Here is a 23,935-nt window from a genome sequence, read left to right as displayed (position 1 = left end):
AGGCCCCGATGAGGAGGATCCGAGGGCAGACTGTCCCCGGCACGGGGGTCTGGAGGCGACTCTGCCAGCCCAGTTTCCTTGCATGCAGAGGATTAGGAAGGGGCCGGGGTTCCCGGGATGGAGGCTGGCCAGCAGGCCACCTGGTGAAGCTGGGCGGGAAGAGCTCCGGGGGGCCCGGCAGCACACGGGTGCTGGGGGTGCAGAGGGCCCACAGGGGAGGCAGGAAGCCCGGTCACAGGGCGCCCACGGCTGGGGCTGAGTGGGGGAGGCGGGGAGGCCCAGAGCCCGCTGGACCCCTGCCCGAGAGCCTAGAGCTCTTCTTTCTCATCCCAGGCGAACCTGGAGACCTGGCAACACTTTTCTCTCCTTTGCTCTGCCCATGTCGTCCGCAGAGGGGTCCCCTGGAGGAGTTCCCGTGGCTGGGCCCTGCCGTTCCTGCGTGGACGGCCGAGACCTCCGCGGACGGTGGGTGGGGGCGCGCCAGGCCTCCTCCACCGGCTTCATCCCTCCACGGCCCTTGCGTGCAGCCCTCGAGTCCGCGTGGCCCGGCCTGGCTGCCTGGATGCGGGCTGCAAGCATCTTCCCACTTTCTCCAGGTGTTGCTTGCTCGGGGCTCGAGGTGGCCTCACCGCAGTCCTTCGCCCCTGTGTCGGAGGACGCGCTTGGGAGGGAGGGAGACCTAACATCCCACGAGCATCTGCAATGGGTTTGATACTTCGTACCTGGGGCCTCATTTAAGTTTCGCAGGGACACCTTGAGGACCTGTGGCTCTGAGGGACTAAGCGGCCTCTCGTGGGTCACACGATTAGTGGGTGTTGAGTTCACACGGCGTCAACACTCAGTCGCGCAATCTCCTCCTTTGATCTGCAGTTTTGGGGTCTCACACAGTTCAGCAAGCCCGTGAGGACCCGGAGACGGGTGGCGGGATGAATGTCACCAGATTTCGTTATTTTTGCTCACGTTAGAGCACAGAGTCTATCAGAAGGGCCACATGGCGTAGTGATGCTGTCGGTCTGGGGATGGCTTTCTCTAATGTAACCAGGGCCAACTCTGTCCTTGGTGAGCTGTTTTGTTTTATAATAAAAAGGTATAAAGTTGTCTTTTTTTTTTTTTTTTTTTTTGCTTGCCAGGAGTGTTGATTAAAAGGGTCATTTGTTTCTCCTGTGTCTATGACTCACACGTTCGTGTAGACTTCATTTCTGAAGATTTCCCTTTACAATTGGTTACTCTTGGTCTGTTAAATGGGGCGCGGGGCAAGGAGCGGGGACATTCATAATCACCCGGCAGGCTTGCTTGGTGCGATGACTGGCATCCCCTGGTTTGCAGTGCGAGTGGAGTCCCTTCTGGTATGGTGTATATTTAATTGAACATCCTGAGAGTACCGCTCCGTCATTATCTTTATTAGTGGCATTTCATGGCCTGGTTTTCCGGGGCCGGGGCTTCCCGCTGGCTCCCCTTCTTGCCCCCATTTTGTGCACTTGTTAATTCTGGGGCAGTTGTAGCCACTTTCTGTAATTTGTGGAGCAGCCCTAGGCCCCCCTCCCCCCCGTCCGCCACCCCCCTTTTCTATCTGACTTGGGCGTGAAGTGCCAAAATCCCAAGTTCAGGAGAATTTGTTACTTGGAAATTATTTTTCCCCCCTCTTTTGTAAATTAATTTCCTTTCCCGCAAAGACAGCCAAAACACCACAATGATTTTCTACCACCGAGAGGTAATGAGGCTTAGGGGAGAATGTTTAATAGGAAAACATTGTCCCACACTGAGAATTAGGAATTCTGGGTGGAGGAGGAGCTGATGAATATTAAAACCAGAGAGTGTGAGGAGCGTCCCTGGGAGAGTGTGCTTGCACATATTGTCTGGAAGGAGTTGGCTGTGCCTTCCTGCCTGGCATCGATGGACCTAACTAGGGACACTGTGACACGGCTAAAGACTTTATTTTTATTAATTTATTTTTAAAGATATTATTTCTTCATGGGAGAGAGAGCGAGCGAGCACAGGGAGGGCAGAGGGAGAGGGAGAAGCAGGCTGCCTGCTGAGCAGGGAGCTGATGGATGCAGGGCTGGACCCCAGGGCCCCGGGATCACGACCTGAGCCAGAAGCAGGTGCTTAACCAGCTGAGCCACCCAGATGCCCCTGGTTAAAGACGTTAAAGTGCACAGGGGCTGAACACGAGAGAAGGTACATGCTGAAAGTTGTTTGTTTATTTAAAATATTTTATTTATTTATTCATGAGACACAGAGAGAGAGGCAGAGACACAGGCAGAGGGAGAAGCAGGCTCCATGCAGGGAGCCCAACGCAGGACTCGATCCCAGGATCCCGGGGTCATGGCCTGGGCCCAAGGCAGGCGCTCCACCGCGGAGCCCCCCAGGCATCCCCGTGTTGAAAGTTTAATGTCGGGAAGCCAGCTGTGCTCCGGAGCCCAGGGGTTCTGCTCCGAGGGAAGCCTTTTCCAATTTTATGAGGCCTGCAAGTCTCTTCTTACAAAATATCCCGTGAACCGTACAGTCCTCTCAAGATGATCGCTTCCGTCGGTTGTGTTTGGGGAATGCAGACCCGCGGGTCCACGGCACCAGATGGGGTTCACTGTGTCAGACCCCGTGTCTGTTATGTATTCACTTATTTAGGGGGCAGAGGCTTTATTTGGGAGAGGGAGGCACGTTTTGGAGGAAATCAAAACTCCTCCCAAACCAGATGTGGCATGGATGATGTTGCACTTGAGGCCCACGCGGCCGTGTCATCACAGGTTAGTTGGACACTTTGGGTGCACTGGGAGTTCACTTGAATCCGGGGATTCAGGAGACCCCGGAGAGAATCAGTGCAAGAAAAGAGGAATTCTGAAAACAGTACGTTTGTGTAGCTTTCCCTGTGGACAGACCTTTGAAAAGGGCCGTTTTTGTTGTTTCTCTGACCTGACTTGAAACATGTGCCTGCCCAGGTGACTCCTCCTCGTGTGCCCCAGGTCTTCAGGTCCACGTGGGGTCCCCCGCCCCTTGTTCATGCAGCCCCGGGTTTGCACCTCGCAGCTCCAGGGAAGCCTGCCCTGCGAGGGATGGAAGGGGCTCCAGGTGCAGCTGGTTTTCAAGAGATGTGTTGGGGAGACGAGTGTCACCTGGGTCGTATTCTTGGGGTCCACAGTGGCCTGCAGTGCCCACATGCATTACTTAGGGGGGAGGGTCCTGAGGACGGGGCGGGCGGCTCCAGAACGTGGGCCCCAGACGAACCAAGCTTCAGCCTGACCCCTGCAGTGTGAACGGTGGTGGGGGGCGAGTGTCGCCTTGGGGGGCGAGAGCCAGCCTCGGGTCTCCGGCCAGCGGGTGCTGGTGCGGGGCCCGGCAGAGAAGGAGGCCCCAGGCACCTCAGGCCTTCGGCTGCCCTGGGGAAGGTGCACACCTGAGCCTTCGCCCAGCACCCGGAGCCTTTGGGGCCGCTCACAGCCGCTGATCCCCTAGAGGGGTCCCGGGGCAGGGGTGGGCACCGCCAATGTGTGCAGCGGCCCTGTCCCTGAGCCTTAAGTCAAGGTAGAAAATAAGAAACGTTTAAAGGTTTCAATAATAGAGATTTAAATAGGGTGCGATTGCAGTTTACAAGGCACAGAGGGTACCTGGCCTGGGAGCCTCTGGGAAGGTTGCAGGAGAGAACTAGCATATGAAAAAGCCCGGGGAGGTTTGAGTTTTTGAACATGTGTTGGGGAGGCTCTTTGGGGTTATTTGAGATGGAGCCAGGGTACGAAGAAATGCAGAAATGGAATGTATGAGTGGACTTAGTTGGGAAGCCTAGAGGGCACAACAGGAATCTGTTGGTCCTATTATATGCCCGCTGGTCTAATTTGATCCGGTTTCATTAATTCATTCAACAAATAAGCATGTGCTCTGTGCCCACCAGAACCCCCTGCCCTTGTGGAGTTCGGGGATCAGTTTCCCCGAGGTGGGTAGGATGGTGGCTGGGCGCCCCAGCCCACATTTTAATAGCTTCTCCCCCCAAGGGCCATAGAGGCTGAGTCTGCCCCTGCACTCATCGGCCGCTCTGAGAAAGGCTGGACTTGCTCTGGCTTCAATTACGTGCCTATCCTATGAGCTGGTCGCTGAGAGCAGGAGGCAGGGATCCCCCAGTGGCCAACGGTAGGGTGGTATCTTGAGGGTGCTGTTTGCTCAGAACCAGCTGAGCTCATATAGGGACCATTTCCAGATGGAACGGGGGTGCTAACAGGCCCCAAACTCTAGGTGTCCCCCCGTATACTCCAGGCCCAGCGTGCAGGTCAGGCAGTCCTCCCTGCAGAAGGGGGCTGTGCCACCAGAGTAATCAGAGTGGAGGTAGACGGAGGAGAGCAGTGCAGGTCAGGCTGGGACCACACTTAGGAGACTTCTGCATGCCAGGCCAGGACTTCAGACTTTATTCTGTAAATCACAGAGGAATAGAGGCCCTGGGCACGATCAACAGTGGGTTTAGGAAGATCACTTCGGCGGGAGGTTTGTACCAGGCATAAGGTTTATGGGATTTGAGAACTGATTAAATTAGAGGATGAATCAAAGGTGGTTGCAAGGCTGTGCTCCTGCTTTTAAATATTTTGTTATCTCATAGGTCTTTTGAGATAGTCCCCTCTTCTGCTCCTTCCCAGGACTATTTATTATAGTCCGGTCAGGTTTGGATTCCAGGAGCCTCCCACATCTGAAGCTTTCTCATTTTTAATAGTCTTAGTCTTGCTTTTCTCTAGGTATTTTACAATCTCTCCAGCCAAAGTCTGGGATGCATTTGTGGTTATATAGAGCTTTACCCTCCCTGGCTAACACACGCTATTAAAATGACAGGGTCACTTTTTCTCAATGTTCTTGCTGTCCCTATTTCTGGAACTACTTCTTCTTAGACCCAGAAGAGTACCATCTCCTCTGACCCTTCCTCCACCTTCTGAGGTGGGTGACTGTCACTTCCAGGTGTCTTATCACTGTCCTTAGTTTAATGAATCTTTAAGCAGATACCTTGGAGGATTTAATCCCCTGTTGCTTTGGTGCTTTGTCGGCTCCCTATTTCTGTGAATGGAAAAGGAAGGAACTTAAGTTTGTTGATCATTGAGATTCCCCACGCCATGTTCTGTGAGTGAAGAATAACTCTTGGGAGTCTTCCTCACATAACAGGTATCTATCCATCTATCTGTTAATTCATCTCTTCATCCATCCATCTCTCCACCCACCCATCCATCTCTCCATCCATCCATGTATCCATCCATCCATCCATCCATCCATCCATCCATCCATCCATCCATGTATTCATCCATCTCTCCATCCATCCATCCATCCATCCATCCATCCATCCATCCATGTATCCATCCATGTACCCATGCATCCATCCATCCATCAGTTTGTCCATTGGTTCATCCATTTTTATCTCTATATTCCTCTGTCTGTCTGTCTCTCCCCTCTCTCCATCTATAGACACACACACACACACACACACACACACACACACACACAATCAGGGAAACTACCTGACATTTTCTTTCATTCGGTTTCACTTGTTAACACAAACTCATTTAATCCACACAACCTCCCCATAAGGTAGATATTATCTCCAATTAAAATGAGGGCACTGAGTTTCAGGGAGGTTAAATAATCTGTCTAACTGCAGAGTTAGTCTTTGGAAGTACGTGGAAGCTCAGAGGGCTTGATGTAAAGATTGTGCTCATTAGAGCACAATGTGGCAGCATCATCTATAATAGCAAGAAACTGGAAGCACTGTAAATGAAAATCAATAGGAGACTGGATAAATAATTTAAGGTTTATCCATAAAATGGAATACAATGCAGCTTCTCAAAAGAATGACTTAGACCTACAAACACAAAGGGTAGGAAAATGACCACGATCTATTGTTTCATGAAAAAAGCAAATTATACAGTAGTGTATGTATATGACTCCATATCTGTAAAGATTATCTTTATATCTTTATAGATGCATAGAGAGAGTCTGGAAGGATGCCCGAAAGTGTGCAGTTGCCAGCAGTTACTTTGGGGAAATGAGGTTAGGGGATAGAAAGGAGTCTTTAATTAAAACTTGTTTGGAATTTTTATGAATATAATTATTTTAATAATAATAATAGTTATCATTTTTTTAGAGAGAGAGAGAGAGAGAGAGAGAATGAGTGCGCACAACCAGGGAGCTAGAGGGGCAGAGGGTGAGGGGGAAAGAGACCCTAAGCAGGCTCTACACCCAGTGTGGCTCGGGCATGGGACTAGATCTCATTACCCTGAGACCATGACCCGAGCTGAAATCACGAGGCAGATGCTGGACTGACTGGGCCACCCGGGTGCCCCAATGATAGTTATTTTTGTCATAGAAGTATCAGTGCCTTTCTGGCTTTCACACTCTGATCCCGGGGAACGGCTGACATCTCCCCCTCCTTCCCAGGCGTCTTTTCCATCCCTGCAGGGAGAGCCCTTCCTTTGCCCTCTGCTGGAGTTAGCCGTCGGGTCCACATGGCTCCACCTGTCTCCGGTTCTCCTGGCCTGGAAGCCTCTTGCTCTGTATACTGTTTTCCCATCACAAAAGTCATACTTAATAATGACGAAATGCAAACTAAGACAACAGATGCCATCATCTACCTCCCAGAATGGCTGAGGGATCTGGGCAGGGGTTTGTTACATATAAACATTCTTCCATAAAGCACGTGTTTTTATTTAAAGTGCTTAGAATGTCAACAAGATAGTTGCGACTTTCTTTTATTATTAAGCTGGTGTTCCATTCACAGAGCAATGATTTAATAGAAGTTGCATCAAAAGCAAAACTACCCCCCCGCCATGAGTAATTTGTGTTCTACACGACCCGCTTTAAATTTCCAGGCCAGCTGACGGCCTTCATACTGCACTCTACAAGGTTAATGGCGATTGCAAATCTCCCTGAAAGACAGGGTTATCTCAAGGCTAGATTTAGTACTGGACAAACACATGAGCTTTCATACCCTTGTGATTTCAGTTGTATTTTGTGAAAAACACGTGAGATGTGTCCATGAGTGAATTCCTTGTGACAGAAGGAAACCCTGCAGTAGGGCCAACTAGTTTTGACCACTTCATCGTCTTCTTTTTCTTCTTTTTTAAGTTTTTATTTAAATTCCACTTAGCATATCGCCTAATGTTGGTTTCAAGAGTAGAATCTAGTGATTCATCACTTCCGTGCAACACCCCGAGCTCCTCACAAGTGCCCTCCTTCATCCCCTTGCCCATCTGGCCCATCGGCCTGTCTCTTATCTTTGACAACGTCTCGTCTCAAAAATAAACTCTCTTTGGAATAAGCTTTGATTGTTGAGCACAGTGCAGAGGGCTGCCCCACCTCCCTTTACCCTGTCCCCCCCACCCCCCGTGGTCTTACGTTACCACAGTGCATTTGCCAAAACTAAGAAACCAACCTGGCACGTAACCATTAGTTAAACCCCAGGCTTTATTTGGATTTGACTAGTTTTTCCACTGTTGTCCTTTTTCTGACCCAGCGTCCCAGCAGGGATACCAGCCTGCATTTAGGTCAGTGTCCTCTCTTCCTAGGTCAGAGTCTCTTTCGATCCAGCAAAGCAATACCATTTTCAAAATTTTCCTTGGGATCGTGGACTTGCCATAAGGTTGCTTGTCATCCGCAGAGTTGTTCCACATTCCCCCAGTTATTCTGCAACCTCCCCGAGGCGCTCTCCCGTGATGTCTGGATGACATGCGGAGCGAACCAAGAACAAGGTCGCAGGAGGCTGTTCTTGTATATACTTTGTCACGTGCCCAAGTTTTCCTTTTAGCCGACATGGTGGTTTTCTCCTTATAAAGTATTACGGGGAAAATTCTGTGAGGTTGACTGAAGCATCTGCGTGCTGCCTCCTCCGCGTCTTCCTGTAGAACAACATCTTGTAAGAACATCGCCCGGCTTCCCGCTGCAGCGCTGCTCAGTCCAGGCCTGGCGGCAAAGCACAGCTCCCTCAGGACACCTGCTGGGTCTTCTCGGGGAGAAACCTGTGAACACAGCTTCACGGGCAAAACCAGCCGCAAAACCAGCCGGCCTGTGGGGACACGCCCTACATATATATATTTTTAATTATATTTTATCTGAATCACGAAGCTATCAATGAGCATCAGGAACAATGTAGGGACACCTGGGTGGCTCAGTGGTTAGGTGTCTGCCTTCGGCTCAGGGCATGACCCCGAAGTCCCGGGATCGAGTCCCACGTCGGGCTCTCTGCATGGAGCCTGCTTCTCCCTCTGCCTGGGTCTCTGCCTCTCTCTCTGTGTCTCTCATGAATAAATAAAATCTTAAAAAGAAAAAAGAACTGTGTAAAGCAGCATAAATCAGTGCTTGCACCCCCACCGCATGCCACCCTCCAACCCCAGCCTGCTGGACTAGCCCGTTCGTAGCCTGGAGCGAGTCCTTGCACATCTCTGTGTGGGCACAGATGTAGGACATGCATCGTGCAGATTAATCTCAAACCACAAATTCAGACGTGAACGCAATGTCACTTCCTGCGTCTGTAGATGAACTTAATATTTACCTTGAGCTCCTCAGGTCAGAGGCAGGGTCACAGGCATGTTGAGCTTCCCGTCTCTCTGACTGGGGTGGAAGTGCTGGTGGAGGAGGGACACTGATGGCACGGACCGCTCTGCTCCGGGCTCAGCATCTCCCCCTTCCTCTGAGCTGCACACTGGTCTTTCTAGAACGTCCTGGCTCTTGTCCTGCTGTGGTCCCACCTCCACATCTCTAGTTGTTGACGCTTCTCCTGTGCCCTTCTCATCTGCATCTGTGCTTGTTTCTGTCCACAACTCCCGGATCACCAGGCAGTGGTTCTGTCTCACGTCTGCCATCCCAGATGCCAGGGAACACTTGGCTCCTGATTTCGGAGGCCAGCTCAGCTCGTGTGTATCCAGAGCCACTCAACACGGAGCAGCTCTCTCAACACCCCTCTCAGGGATGATTTGGGGTTGGGTGCCGGGCCCGGGGAGCCGACACAGCACAGCCTTCAGACACCTCCTTGGGCTCATTTCTCAGGGGCCTCATGCTCCCTTGCCTTGGCAAGGTGTTTTTATCTCCTTGTGGCATAGGAAGTCTTTTTCCAAGTGGGTTACTTAAAGTAGTGCTCTCCAAAGCAGGTTGTATGGAGGCCCCTGGGGGGCACGGTTGTTTGGGTGTCTGACTCTTCGTAGGGTAGTGGGATCCAGCCCTGCATCCGGCTCAGCACTCAGTGCAGGGTCTGCCTAAAGATGCTCTCCCTTCCTCTCCCTCAGTACCTCCACTCCCCTGAAATAGATAGATAGATAGATCTATAAATCTATCTATCTATCTATCTATCTATCTATCTATCTATCTATCTATCTTAAATAAATCTATCTATCTTTAAAAAAAGCGGGTTGTCACAGTTGATTTTCTGTGGCATGAGAGGAAAATATTAAAATTTCTATTTTTAAAAAAATTTTATTTCTTTGGGAGAGGGCATGAGTAGGGGAGGGAAAGACAGAGAGAGAGAGAAGTAGGCTTCCTGCTGAGTGAGGAGCCCGACATGGAGCTTAATCTCAGGACCCTGAGATCAATCCCAGGACCTCAATTCATGACCTTCATGAATTGAAGTTCGTTGCCTAACCGACTGAGCCTCCCAGGTGCCCCAAAACTTCTGTTTATTTTATTCAAGAAAGGAAGGAAGTAACCTTTGCAAATATTTGCTGTGAGTTGGCACCTGGGCCAATGGAGTGGACAGGGTGGGCCGTGAAGAGTTTGGAGTGACAACCACACCCGTCTGTATCTTCAGGGGCTCACGTTGTGTATCTGTACATCTGTATCAGCATCTGTATCATGGTATGGCTACACCTTCATTGATTGTTTTGCTAAAAACAAGACCTTTAAAAGATAGAATTCTTCATAGTCCTTTGTAATGAAATGGAGAGAAATTTTGAAATCTTTTGTAGTACCCAGGGCTTCGGGGATGATCTTGTGGCAAAGTGTTGAAAAGACTCATTGAAGTTGATGTTAAGATATTTTTGTTCCACAAAATGACAGACGTTCAAGTTTACTGACCTCTGTTGGCGATGACAGTATTAGTTCAATGCTACCTGGCAGCTATTTTTGAAAAATTAAACATATTTAATCTGTTCCTTCAATGGGAGATCCTGTGTTTTAACAATGCATGAGAAAGTAATTGCTTTTTGAAAGAAATTCTTGCTCTTGAGCATTTTGAAAATGAATGTTTGGAAATATTTCTATTATTTTGTTGCTGAAAGCAACATATGTCATTCACAAAGAATAATTTAAAAAAAAAAAAACCTTCTCAGATCTGCCAATTGAAACAAACAAACAAAAAATCCTGGCAAACAGTATTTTCTAACCTGTATGTAACAATCTTTCGGAGTAAAAACCTTCAATGTGTTTTGAAATGATTTCCTAAGAATTTCGGTGTGTTCCGAAGCCTTTGCAAGAAGAAATGATTAACACCTGGGAAGGTGAAAATGTTTTAGCTGACTTTGGACGTATTTTTTTTGGTGGCTGAGACTGAGCAAGCAGTACCACCAACGATGAACTTCCTCCGTTTGGACAAAGGAAACTCTGAAAGTTATAGTAACCATTAAAATCAAATATGAAATTACATTGAAGGTGGAATTAGGACTTTGAATTGCTGTATCACAAAGGGTTAAACCAATATATTTTTTAAAAGTATATTGGGGGCGCCCAGGTGGCTCAGTCAGTGAAGTGTCCGACACCTGGTTTCAGCTCAGGTCATGGTCTCATGGGTCACGAGGGGTTGTGCTATCGAGCTCTGCGTTGGACTCTGCACCCAGTGGAGTCCGCGTGAAGATTCTCACCCTCTGGCCTCCCTCCCGCTTGTGTGCACAAGCACTCCCTCTCTTTCAAATAATAAATCTTAACAAAAAAAAAGTAAAGCCTTTTCAATTCCATTGATATAATTAAAAATTGTTTATGACATGTTTTAATTATAGCAAAACAATTTTGTACTATTAACAAAAATATATATATGAAATATATATTTAATATATAATACTTATATATAATACTATGATGTATTTAAAATAGTCTATTTCCCTTTTTGTCTTTTTTTGAATATTTATATTTTTGTGTATGGTTTTACTCTATAGTACGTCATGTACCTAACTTTTAAGTACCTGATACACTTCTAAGGGGGCACCTGCTTCAAAGGTTTTCCTGACCCGTGTGTACAGTTAGGATGTTTGGTGGTCATAGTTTAGGTGAGGACCTCAGAATTTGAAACTCGCAAGCCATGAACTGACCTCTGCTGTGGCATACATGATTTCCGGGTACTTAGGGGGCCACTGTCGAACAGGAATTGGCAAAATGAAAGCGTGTCAATACTATTCTGCTAAAACTTGTACACATGTATCATCCTTTTTATTTTAGAAAAAAGGAATTATATCCACTACATTGTAAGCTGCTTTAAAAAAATTTAACAGTACATCAAATTCATGCCTTCAAATTAGGAGATATAGCTTGAATTCATTTCTTTAATATTTATATGCTAATCCATAATATGCATGCACTGCATTTTATTATAGTTTCCTTTTGAGAGATAAACATGTTTACCCTGGGTTTCTTTCCTTGTTCCTATCCTTCGCTGTCTTCTTTCCTTCTCCCTCCCCTCCTTTCTTCTTTCTTTCTTTCTGTGATGGTCCCCCCCAAAAAATACAAACAATGCTCCAATAAATATTCTTAAACATTTTTTTCCTTGTAAGATAAATCCCCCAAAGTGGCCAAAGGGTACATGTATTTTCAGTTTTAATCTGTATTGTCACATTGCTTCTCAAGTAAGTTTGCAGCAATTTACACTCTTGTCAGCAATGAATGAAAATATTTATTTCTTCACATCCTTGCCTGAACTGAAGTTTCCATTCTTCTTCATTTTTGTCAATTTGATGGCTAAAAAAAAAAAAAAAAATTATGTTCTGTTTTAAATTTGCTGCTTGTGAATTTGAACATTTTATTTATTAGCTGTTTTTGTTAGCTTTTGCTGCCTCATAAACCACCCCCAAAACTTGGTGGCCCGAAGCAGCAGCTATCCATTCAGCTTACGAGTCCGTGGGTCCGCAGTCTGGGTTGGGTTGGGCCTCGACTCCTGGGCCCGGCGCAGGCCCCTCGGGGGTGGTTAGCAGCTGGCAGCTAAGCAGCTGTGGCCCCTGCAGCCACTAGCTGTTGACTGGGGTCGGGGACGGGAGTGGCTGCGGCCGTCCTCATGCACCAGGGTGGCTGGGCCACGGGGGGCAAGGCGGGTCTGCAGAGCAGCTGCGCCAGGCGAGCCCACCACCAACTACTTGTCTCTGCTCCTGTTAGGACTGTCGCTTTCCCTGGGCCAAAGCAGGTGGAATGGCCAGTGGGCTGGAGGTGGGGCCAGAGGCACAGAAATAGACCCCATCTCCTGATGGGGGAGTCGTGTGGGTGTTGTTGGCAATCGCCCCCATGAGCCTTTTCTTTTTCTTTAAGATTTTATTTATTTATTTGAGAGACAGAGACAGAGACAGAGAGAGACAGAGAGAGAGAGCGCGCACGGGCAGGGGGAGGGACAAGCAGACTCCCCGTTGAGCAGAAGGCTGAAAGCGGGGCTGGATCCCAAGACCCTGACCTGAGCCGCAGGCAGTGGCTTCACTGACTCAGCCACCCCGGTGGCCCCCACATTAGCCTTTTCTAATTTCTTCTTCTCTGCATTGCATTTTGCAATCTTTGTTCTTCTGTTTTCTTATGAATTCTAAGGGAGTTCTGTGTTTAGTGGTGTTAGCCGGGTGCCTGTCATATCCACTAGAAATAGATTCCCTCATCCTTCATGTATCTCTAGGCTTTGTTTATGATATCTTTTACTGTATTAAAATAATCTGGTTTAAGAAATTCTTCCTCATTTCAAGGTGAGATAATACTCGTGTTCCTAGTATTTTCTCTCCTCAGGGTTTAGTCATTTTATTGTTTCCATTGCATATGATTTTTTAATATACTATATATCTTAGGTAGCTTTGATTTATTCTGATTTATTCAAGCATTCTTTATTACATTTATTTATTAAGTATCATTTTTTACACAGAATTCGATTTCTTAGACTTATAATATTCCCATATATATTTTGTTGACGGGGACTGCAGAACAATATCCTTTGACATAACAACCCCACCTCTAGGAGTTTATCCTGCAGAAATAATTGATCAAGTGGACAAGAGATAACGAACAAGACTGTTCACTGCAGCATTATAATAGTGAAGAATCGGGAACTATTCTATTTTTGGGAGAGGATTAGATAACCAAACAGGACAATAAAATATTACTCAGCTGAAAGTATGTATGGTATGATTCCACTGTGATACTACTCTTCAACTATCTATATATTCATATTTCCCATACCCAAAGGTACAAATACAGCAAGCGAATATTCTAAAATATTCACAGATGTGTTTTTCTGCTCTTTCTGTGCCAGGCCCCCAAACCCCTCAAACAAGGTCATTTCTGGGTCCTGCTGTAAGGAGGAGATGATAATGCTACTGCAGAACATGAAACCACTAGAAGCAAAGGCTTATTATGGGGTCTCCAGGCTGAGTCAAAGGGCTCTCGACCTCAGGCTTATGTCATACGCCTCGGGTATCCCAGCTGGCCATCTGACCCACAGAGAGGAAGTGAAGATCACAGATCATACCCACCTTAGGAACAGAGGATCTGAGTCAAAAGAGTGCTCTTGGAGTGTAGTGGGCATCAGGGAGGACTCGGTGTCTGTGAGGCTCTCCCAGAGTGAAGAATGAAAGCTGGGTCACAGGTCTCAGATCACTGGTCATGGGTGTCAGAGACCCCACCAGAACTCCGTGGGCTTGTAACCCTTGCAAACGTCCCCTGAGCAGAGCCAGCCGGCTGCAGCATCAGAATAGAAATTTCTCTTAGAGCCCTGAGAGAGCCCAAGAAGGTTTGAGGGATGAGTGGGAGAGCATGCAAAAGTTTTCCATGTGAAATAGAGATCCAAAGCTGCTGGACCAGAAGGGAGCTCCCAGTCGAGAAAGGTGTTCCAGAATGTTTGACATGATTGATAAGTAGATTTGGGAAACTTGATGTTTCCCAGAGCCTGCCAGTTGGGTTAGATCCTGCAGACCAAAGCCAGACAAAAGGTATCTCTCTGCTTACTCAAGCAAAGTCAGATGGTAAGTGAGGGCCAGACACCCCACAGACCTGGCTACCATGTCAGCCCCCTAAGTTGAAGATGCAAATCCAAGTAAAAGAAGTGGGGAGGGCACCTGGGAGGCTCAGGGATTGAACATCTGCCTTTGGCTTAGGTCGTGACCCCAGGGTCCCGGGATCAAGTTCTGCATCGGGCTCCTTGCATGGAGCCTGCATCTCCCTCTGCCTGTGTCTCTGCTTCTCTCTCTGTGTCTCATGAATAAATACATAAAATCTTAAAAAAAAAAAAGTAGGGGGGTGGGTTAGTTAAAAAACATTTATTTGAGTGTAATCTACTGCTTGAAAAAGTGTCTGCCACTAGGTGGAATGGGGGGCTCGAGATTGAAAGAAAATTCAGGTACAGAAAACTAAAGCTGCCCTCTTTTGCACACCTGAATTTTTGGCCTGTGAAACTCATGCCCTCTACATATATATTTAGACATGCACAGAAAACATCTGCAAGAATTCATAACAAGCTTTTCCCAGTGGTAACAAAGTTTAATTTCCTACACTGAACATGGATCACTTTTGCAATAAAAATGCAAATCTAGAAAAATATTTCAAAGTATGTCATGTTCATTGTAGGCAATTTGGAAAATATGAAAAGTACATTTAAAAATTAAATCATCTGAATTCCCACCATGAAAATAACTATCGTTAATATTTTTATTTTCTTTTATATGTGCATACATTTTATTTTCTTTCATATGTGCATACATAGATGGGCACATATTCAAAGTATATATATTCTTTTTACAAAATCAGAATTATATTAGTATTTGCCATCTACTTTTTATTCTTTTTAATGTTGTTAAAGAAAGAGGATTTTCCCATGCTATTAAATGTTTTTTGAAAACACCCCTTGAAAGGTACATGCTCGGGATACCTGGGTGGCTCAGTGGTTTAGCGCCTGCCTTCGGCCCAGGGTGTGACCCTGGGGTCCTGGGATTGAGTCCCATGTCGGGCTCCCTGCATGGGGCCTGCTTCTCCCTCTGCCTGTGTCTCTGCTTCTCTCTCTGTGTCTCTCATGAATAAATGAATAAAATCTTAAAAAAAAGGTACATGCTCTGTGAGGTATATACTGTATTACATAGAATATATAACTAATTTTATATGTATAAACTTATATATAAAATCTGTGTTTAGAAATTATTATTATACTATTTATACTATAGAAATTGTTATGCTACTATTTATACTATAATACATTTAATATAGAGTAATATACTATATAGTAATAATATAGTAATAACAATATAGTAATAGACTATATATAGTAATTTTAAAATACATTACTATGTTAAAATAATTTTTACTTTATTTTTTATTTTTTAAAGCTTTTATTTATTTATTCATGAGAGACCCAGAGAGAGAGAGAGGCAGAGACACAGGCAGAGGGAGAAGCAGGCTCCATGCAGGCAGCCCGATGCAGAACTCAATCCCAGGACCCCGGGGTCATGACCTGAGCCAAAGGCAGGCGCTTAACCGCTGAACTACCCAGGCATCCCTTGAAATAATTTTTAAATAAATAGCTACATATTATACACAAAAATTACTATGTATTATATATATATATATATATATATATATATATATATATATATATGCAGATGAGAAGATGATGGTTATAAAGGGTAATTAACTTACCCAGGGACACTGAGCTAGCATAAGGTACAGCTGGGATTTTAACCTCTACCTTCCTGACTATTAAGACCAATCCTCCCAAGGCTGGAAGAATAAATGAGTAAATGTCACAGGTTGGTGGGAAGTACCTAGCATGTGTCGGTGCTTAATAAATAAAATTCTTCTCCCTCATCCTGCCTTGCAGTCCCCAGGCGGGCAGCTCGTAAGCCCCACCTGGTTTCTGCTTCTGTGTCCTGGTTTGTATCCACCCTCTCACAGTAGTCCTCGTTGCTTAAGCTGCTACTTCAGGAGCTCTTCCCTCTGGACCAGAGCCTTCGCTGTGGTCTGCTCTCTGAGGTTCTGGCCGGCGCCCTTCTCCAGCCCAGCTCTGGCCCTGTCGCCTTTGCATTTCCCACCCCCGCTGGCGCCATGTTGTTACCATGGACCTACAGTGCTTTGTGTTCAGGTCATCCACAAGTATAACAGAACCTTCCACAAAGCACAAGATTTAAACAGTTCAGGCAGCCAAAGTTCTCCCAGTGCCCCTTTAAATTTAAAGCGATCAATCCAATGAGTTATTGTGGAAGCAGTAACTGGGTTTCAGCTGGGAAAAGTCTAGGGTCTATAAAATTCAGATAAATCATTCTGGAGATATATATCTAGAGCTGTAAGTCACCCAGACATCAATAGAAACAAATGCTTCTTGAATTTCTTTTTTGGAAGTCACATCATTGCGTGTGTATCCCAGAATCTGCATTCATTATTCACTCTAGTAGCTTTGGAGAGGCCTGGGGATGGCATGGTGCCAGGAACTCTTGGGGTCCATTCACAAGATCACTCCTCTGAGCTCAGCTTCCTGAGAAAAGAGCTTAAGTTAAGCAAGACTGTCCCTCTCCTGAAGATTCGCTACACCCGGGTTGGAAAACCCAAATGCCTCCTTGGTCTAGGCAGATAAGGTAAATGAGGGCAGAGGACTGGGGAAAGACAGTAGAGAGTGACAGGAACTGGGCAAACTGGACAGGGCATGCCCCATAGCAAGGCCTTCAAATTCTTGTGGGGGCCAACATTCTCTACCAGTTTGCTACCCCATCTAACAGGTGTGTGGTAGCAGAATAATGCCTCCCTGTCCTCTTTTCCCCAAAGTCATGTCTTAACCCCTGGAAACTGTGAATATGGTAGGTTGTATGGCAAAGGAGAGGTTGCAGATGGAATTAAGATTGCTAATCTGCTGACCTTAAAATAAAGAGAGTTGCCTGGATTATTCATGTGGGCCCAGTGTAATCTTGAGGGTCCTGAAAAGTGGAAGAGGGAGCCAGAAGAGTCAGAGGACTGTGTGACTATTGAAGATAGGTCCAGTGAGATGCACTGCTGCTGAATTTGAAGAAAAAGCAGCACCATGTGCCATGGAATGAGAATAGCTTCTGAAAGTTGGAAAGAACAAGGAAACAGGTTCTATCCTCCGGAAGAGCCTCCGGAAAAGAGTAAGCTCTGCTGACATGATTTTTAGCCCAGGGAGACCCATATTGGAATTCCAACTTGCAGGACTCCAAAGTAATAAATCTGTGTTGTTTGAGCTTTTAAATTTGGGGTAATTTTTTGCAACATTAAGAGAGAACTAACCAAAAAGACAACCTACAGGATGGGAGAAGATATTTGCAAATGTCTTATTGATAAAGGACTAGTATTCAAAATCTATAAAGAACTTACCAAACTCAACACCCAAAAAAACAACCCTGTCAAGAAATGGGCAGAAGACATGAACAGGCATTTCTCCAAAGAAGACATAACACATGGCTAAGAGACATGAAAAAATGTTCAACATCACCCGGCATCTGGGAAATACAGATCAAAACCACCTCACGCTGGTCAGAATGGCTATAATTAACAAGTCAGGAAATAAACAAATGTTGATGAGGATGTGGAAAAAGGGAAACCCTCTATCCTGCTGGTGGGAATGCAAGCTGGTGCAGCCACTCTGGGAAACAGTATGGAGGTTCCTATAAACCTCCAATTGCGCTACTGGGTTTTTACCTTAAAGATACAAATGTGGTGTTCTGAAGGAGCACCTGCACCCTGATGTTTATAGAAGCAATGTCCACAATAGCCAAATTATGGAGAGAGCCCAGCTTTCCATTGACAGGTGAATGGATAAAGAAAATGTGGTATAAATATACAATGGAGTATTGTTCAGCCACCCCCCCCCCAAAAAAAAGAAAGAAAAAAGAACAAGAAATATTACCATTTGCAATGATGTGGATGGAACTAGAAGGTATTACGCTAAGTGAAATAAGTCGACCAGAGAAACACAATTATCATATTAATTCACTCATGTAGAATTTAAGAAACAAAAGAGAAAATGGAGGGAAAAATAAAATAAGATGAAATCAGAGAGGGAGACAAGTCATAAGAGTCTCTCAACTCTAGGAGACAAACTGAGGGTCACTGGAGGGGAGGGGTGTAGGAGGACAGGGTAACTGGGTGATGAACATGAAGGAGGGCATGTGATGGGATGAGCACTGGGTGTCATATGCAACTGATGAGTCACTGGCCTCTACCTCTGAAATGAATAATACACTATATGTTAACTAATTGAATTTAAATTAAATTAAATTAAATTAAATTTAAGAAACCCCAGAGAACTAACATAGGTGGTGTCTTTTCTATAAACCAATTAAAAGAACATCCCAGTCTGCATCACGGGGCCCAACAAGGCCTTCTTGGATAGAGTGAGGTGGGAAGGAATTGACTTGACTTGGTTGTTGACGCAGGTGAGAGGGATTAACCCCTCCTCCCCTCCCCCTGCCCAGCTGCACACATCCCCACCCCCACCCCCCACCCCGGGCAGTTTGGGCGAGCAGGCAGAGAAGCCAACCTACTAACAAGGCACCAGGTGGAACAGGACCTGAGCAATGACCCATCTGTAGAATTCTGGCCTCAGGGCACAGCCGTTTGGCAAGGCCGAGTTTTCTAGGAGGCCACAACTGTCACTGTCCATTCTTAAACTAACCAGCCTTTGGCAGGTCTGAACAGCTATGCTCAAGTTTATTTGAGCAATTTTTGTTACTTTTAGGGAAATAATTTTAAAAAGGAATTTTACGTAATGCATTTCTGTGTGACTACTTTGGGTTCAATATGAGAGGTTTTTTTTTTTTTTTTTTTTTCTGGTGTTAGCAGATTTTAATTTTTTAAAGCTTTTTGAGTCAAAGATTAAGTGACTATATCTCTGATGCCCATTAGGGGCCAACAAAATTGGTTCCTGGCCTATTTTCCCACAGTTGCTATGTTGTTACAGGTGATGTCCCGTGGGCAACTGGGTTGTTGACAACCACGTGGACCTTCCTATGGGTCATAATTGGAGAGGCTTTTGTACATTTTCGGTGCTTATTCACTCTCCCTGCAGTGAAATCCTGGCTGTGTTGTGTCATGGTGTATCATCATGTGTCTGAGCCTCATATTTCTCATTTGTATAATGGGCATAATAACAGAAACTACCCCATAGGATTGCTCTATGCCTTCAAGGAGCTAAACCACATAAAGCATCGCCTAGCACAGAGTAAGTACTCAGATAAAAATAACAATTTCTCTTCCTTGTTCTTCTAAATTTAGAATCTATAATATGAAAAATTGGAGAATACTTGCTGTATTGAGTTTCAGGGGAGGAGAAGAGGGTAGAGTTTCATCCCAGCTGAGCCTTTAGATGTTGGCGATCCAGGAAGGGGTCTTGAGTGTGACAAAAATCACTCTCTCAGCACTGGGCCCTACATATAGATAAGTTCAGATGGTTTTTCCTGGAGAATTAGCCCTAGGGAGACAGTCTTTCCCATTCGCATTCCCCTGTCAAGAGCTTTGGGTAGCATCCCTGGAATGGAGGCATTCAGACCTCCTGAAGGAACTCCATTGGTTAATATACTAAGTTCAAAATCTTGTCTTGAATTGAGACCAGGTAGCTAACAAATCTGGTATGAGGAGTCTCGATGTTGATAGATCACATTGGTCTTATCTGGGTGATGAATACCTGTGGGAAGAAGAAAGTTCTTGATGAGAATAATTTTCTGATATTTAGTGTCAAGTCTATCAACTGTTAGACTAAACTAGGGTTTCTCAACCTAGGTACTATTGACATTTTGGGCCAGATCGTTCTTTGTGGTGGGGGACTCCCCTGTGCATTGTAGGATGTGTAGCCTCATGCCCACCCTCTACCCACTAGAGGCCAGTTAGTTAGCATCCCCCTCCCCAAGTCTGACAACCCAAAAAATCTCCTGATACTCCCAAATGTTCTCTGGGGGTGGGAGGATCATAATTGCTCCTGGTGGAGGCCCATGGGACTCGGTGATGGGGTCATAGAAATTTATCAGACTCAGCCTTTGCCATCAAAAACCTCACAATTTCTAGGGGAGACCCTCCTCCCCCACCGTGAGCAGTGGGCCATGATGGCATAGTCAGACTCACCACTGGGCTGACGGCATACCGAGGAAAGACTGAGATGGGCCAGGGAGTGGCTGTACCTCCACTACGGCTGCTTTGCTGGACACAAAGGCCAAAGACCCATTTATTGTAGTTATAGGTCAGTGTTTTGAATATCAGTTTTGGTTTCCTGATACCTACAGGGGCCAATCAGAGGGCACTCCTTTTTGTCCCTATTAGCAAATGACCCCAGACGGCTCTATATTTTGACTTCCTGAATCTGGTTTTTGTGTGTGAGAGCAGACACTTCCTATTGCTCAGTAGTCTCTGTCTCTAGCGTTTTTGCTCTTCTCTCAAAATGCTTGTCCTTGCTCAGACCCACTTGGGTTAATTAAATCAGAAGAAGTGGAGCCTGAACTAGGGTATTTTTCTAAAGCTTGCTAGGTGAACCCAGTGTACTTAAGACTGCCAGTATGAGACTGAGGAACTGTTTGGGTGAAGCAGATGGGGATGTGGGCTTGCTGAATCTCTCAAAATCTGCTCTCGGGCCTGGGCCAGCTCACGTCTGTAAAGTGGGGGAATGGCCACTTTGAGGCAATCAACACATTGTTTTAATTTATGAAATTAAATTCTGGTGACGGGCACTGAGGGGGGCACTTGATGGGATGAGCACTGGGTGTTATGCTATATGTTGGCAAATTGAACTCCAATAAAAAAATAAATTCTGTTGATCCAAAAAACAAATATGAATTAAAATTATTAAACTACTGTTAAAGCTTAGTATCAGAAGAGATTTTATTAATGTCATTTTAACCACTGTCTTTTAACTAGATATTTTTTAATTGAATCTCAAAATAGCTCACCAGAGATATTTAATGTCAGCTTTTTCTCTCAAACCAGAGTCAGGCTCTTCTCTTGAATAGAGTCTATGAGCTAGTTTTCAAAAGGTCCAGTTCTCATGAACATGGACTCAGGAATGAGGAGTGAATCATACCCACTTCAAATCAGTTCAGTTGCATTTAGTTCCAGACAGCTCACTTCAGTTTAATAGGACTCTGTGGTGCCCACTGTGGGCCCAGCACAGTCCCAGAAGTTGGGAGGCAGATGGGTAAAGAATCATCTCGTGAGGAATGCATGCATAAAGTGCACGGAACATACACTGTGCCCTACGCCTCTTCATCTTCACGTTCCCTGTGCCAGCCAGGAGGCATGTTGAATCGACAAGGGATCTGAACATTTCCATGTGTCTTCTGGGGAGGGCAGAAGACAGCTGCGTTCAGAATTGCCATGGAGAAGGAGAAAATGTCCTTTGGATAGGGCCATTCTGTGTAATCTGTGGTCAAAGGCAGGACATGGCTGAAATTTGAGAGACGTCTCAATGTCATGGGAGCCAAGTCAGCCAGGCAAGACCACCAGGCCTTCACCTAGCCAGGAAACGGACCACCAACCTCACCAACAAGACCAGCACATGGGGTGAAGAGACGGACAGACTAGCCTAGATGAGCTGGGTCAGAGGAGCATGCTCCATTCCAAGACCCTCCATACCATTAGGTCATGAAAACCTGTCATGGGAAGAAGGAGCAGGGTCAAGGGGAGGATATCTAGAAGACATCCGCTAGAGCCAACAAAACCTGGAATCCTGGAGAGACACACCTATGGATACGTCTGTTTCCCTGGTCCTCAAGGGTGGGGATGGAGAATTGTGAAGAACATTCTGGAAAATAAGAGGCTAGGTTATCTTTGCACATTGAGTAAAAGGAGTAAGTTTGCAACTTAGCTATAGATCATGTCATCTGTTCAGATCTGTTGTTTGTTGTCATTGATTTGTTCCAACAGTATTTATCAAGTGAGTACTGTGTTCTCAGCATGGAGTGTCTGGCTGCTTTTAAGGGCCAGGATTTGCATTAGGCACTGGAGGCTCAAGCAGTGACAGCCCTCATCCTTCTGGAGACTGCAGTCAGCATGGGGAGAGCAAATAAAGAGATCATCTTTATGCCAGCCGATGCCAGGTGCTTCATATGTATCATCTTTGTAATGCTTCATAGCAACCTCATTTTGTAAATGGGGATAAAAGGAGCATTGGTCATGCTGAGATGGAGCAGAAAGGTTAGGGTGGATTTGGGTAGACACAGACACAGACGCCCGTGCGCACACACGCACTTTGTGAAAGACGGCCACACACTCCTTTACACCGTAGTTATCTCAAGTGCCTCTCAGCAGCTGGCCCTGATGCTTGGAGTTCTGGAAAGACATGTCTTCGGGGTTTTCTTGAAGTCCTGGAGAGGGTCACAGCTGCAGAAGTGTGACTTACAACTCTTCTGTTCTGAGAGGAGATGCCGCATCGCAGATCCCACAGGCGGCAGACAGGGGCCGTTTTGGCTCACAGACCTTTCCTATTTGACTGTAGACCTAGACTCATTCCTTCTGGGGTATGGAGGGACACTCACGGTTTGAAGAAAATAACTAATGGGGAATTGTAGGTATCTGCACGTAGGGGAGCAGGGTGGCCTTGAGTGTGAAGCAAGCCTGCTAAACCTGTTTTCCATATGCTGAACTGTTTAACACTAGTGTTGACAACTCGAGGTCTAGTTACAAAATGATATAAAACCTTGGGGATCCCTGGGTGGCCCAGCGGTTTAGCACCTGCCTTCAGCTCAGGGCGTGATCCTGGAGACCCAGGATCGAGTCCCACATCGGGCTCCCTGCATGGAGCCTGCTTCTCCCTCTGCCTGTGTCTCTGCCTCTCTGTCTCTGTCTCTGTCTCTCATGAATAAATAAATAAAATCTTTTTTTAACAAAATGATATGAAACCTCAAATCCATTAAAACAAAGGCACGGTGTTGAGCACCAAATAATCAAGGACCGGAAAACTTAGGCTACAGGAGACTCGGAATATGGTTCTGAGCTTCCTGGTAGGCAAGACAATGACGGACGCGGATAGGCTGTGTAGCCCACACTGCCTACCATAAAGAATACCAGTCCACTGGGAGAGAGGTTTCTATTCTGTGTTTTATTTTTTAGTTTAGAGCTCTGGGAGACATTTATCACATCAGTCTGTAGATAAGGGACGGAGAACAACATAATGGATAGTGTCTTTGCTAGCAGTTTTACAAACAATGCAAATGTGATTCATATGACTGCTTCTTATATCAGCCCTGGCTGAAAGCCAAAGGCATAAACAATGTGATATTCTAGTTCAGTGCAAATTCTTCTGTGGAAAGCTGAAATGATATCATTCAGACTTGGAGCTTCCTAGGGATTTGATTTGGCACAAGGTAGAGCTTAAAAGCTTTAGAAGAATTAAAGTGTGTTTCATAGGTTGTCTTGCTGGCCAGCTTCTACTTCATTTTTAAGATGTAGCTCCAGCATCGTCTGCTCCAAGAAACCTTCTCTGACCCCTCCAGGTCGAGTCAGGTGCCCTGCTGTGTGCTCCCCGAAGCCCTGTGTGCTCCTCCTCTCCAGAGCACTCTTACCTCCTCATACCTGATTATGTGCCTGTGCTAAAGGCAGTGAGATCCTGAAAGGCATGCCCGCACTTACGTTTGTATTCCCAGCTTGTACGGTGGTTTGGATATCGTAAGCCTTTGTGATGTCGACTAGCTATGCCCAAACTCAGAGCGGTTCTTGGTATAGGGACACGTGGTACAGAGAGTGGTTCGAATCCGGGCTTTGGTACCAGAGTGCTGGGTTCAAATTAGGGCCTCTGCCACTATCTAGCTTTGCTGCCTTGGATGAGTTAATGAATTACTTTGTGCCT

General features: G+C 45.9%; 1 protein-coding gene across 3 annotated transcripts in view; it reads left to right on the top strand.

The window, feature by feature from the left end:
* GRID1 (glutamate ionotropic receptor delta type subunit 1) overlaps positions 1-23,935 on the top strand; it is a 639,650-nt gene that overhangs the window by 349,466 nt on the left and 266,249 nt on the right. The gene's annotated exons all lie outside the window — the stretch shown is intronic.

Source organism: Canis lupus, chromosome 4, assembly GCF_003254725.2.
Source record: "Canis lupus dingo isolate Sandy chromosome 4, ASM325472v2, whole genome shotgun sequence".
Lineage (NCBI taxonomy): Eukaryota > Metazoa > Chordata > Mammalia > Carnivora > Canidae > Canis > Canis lupus.
Note: the sequence above shows the minus strand (reverse complement) of the source record. Positions and strands in the feature narration are given on the sequence as shown.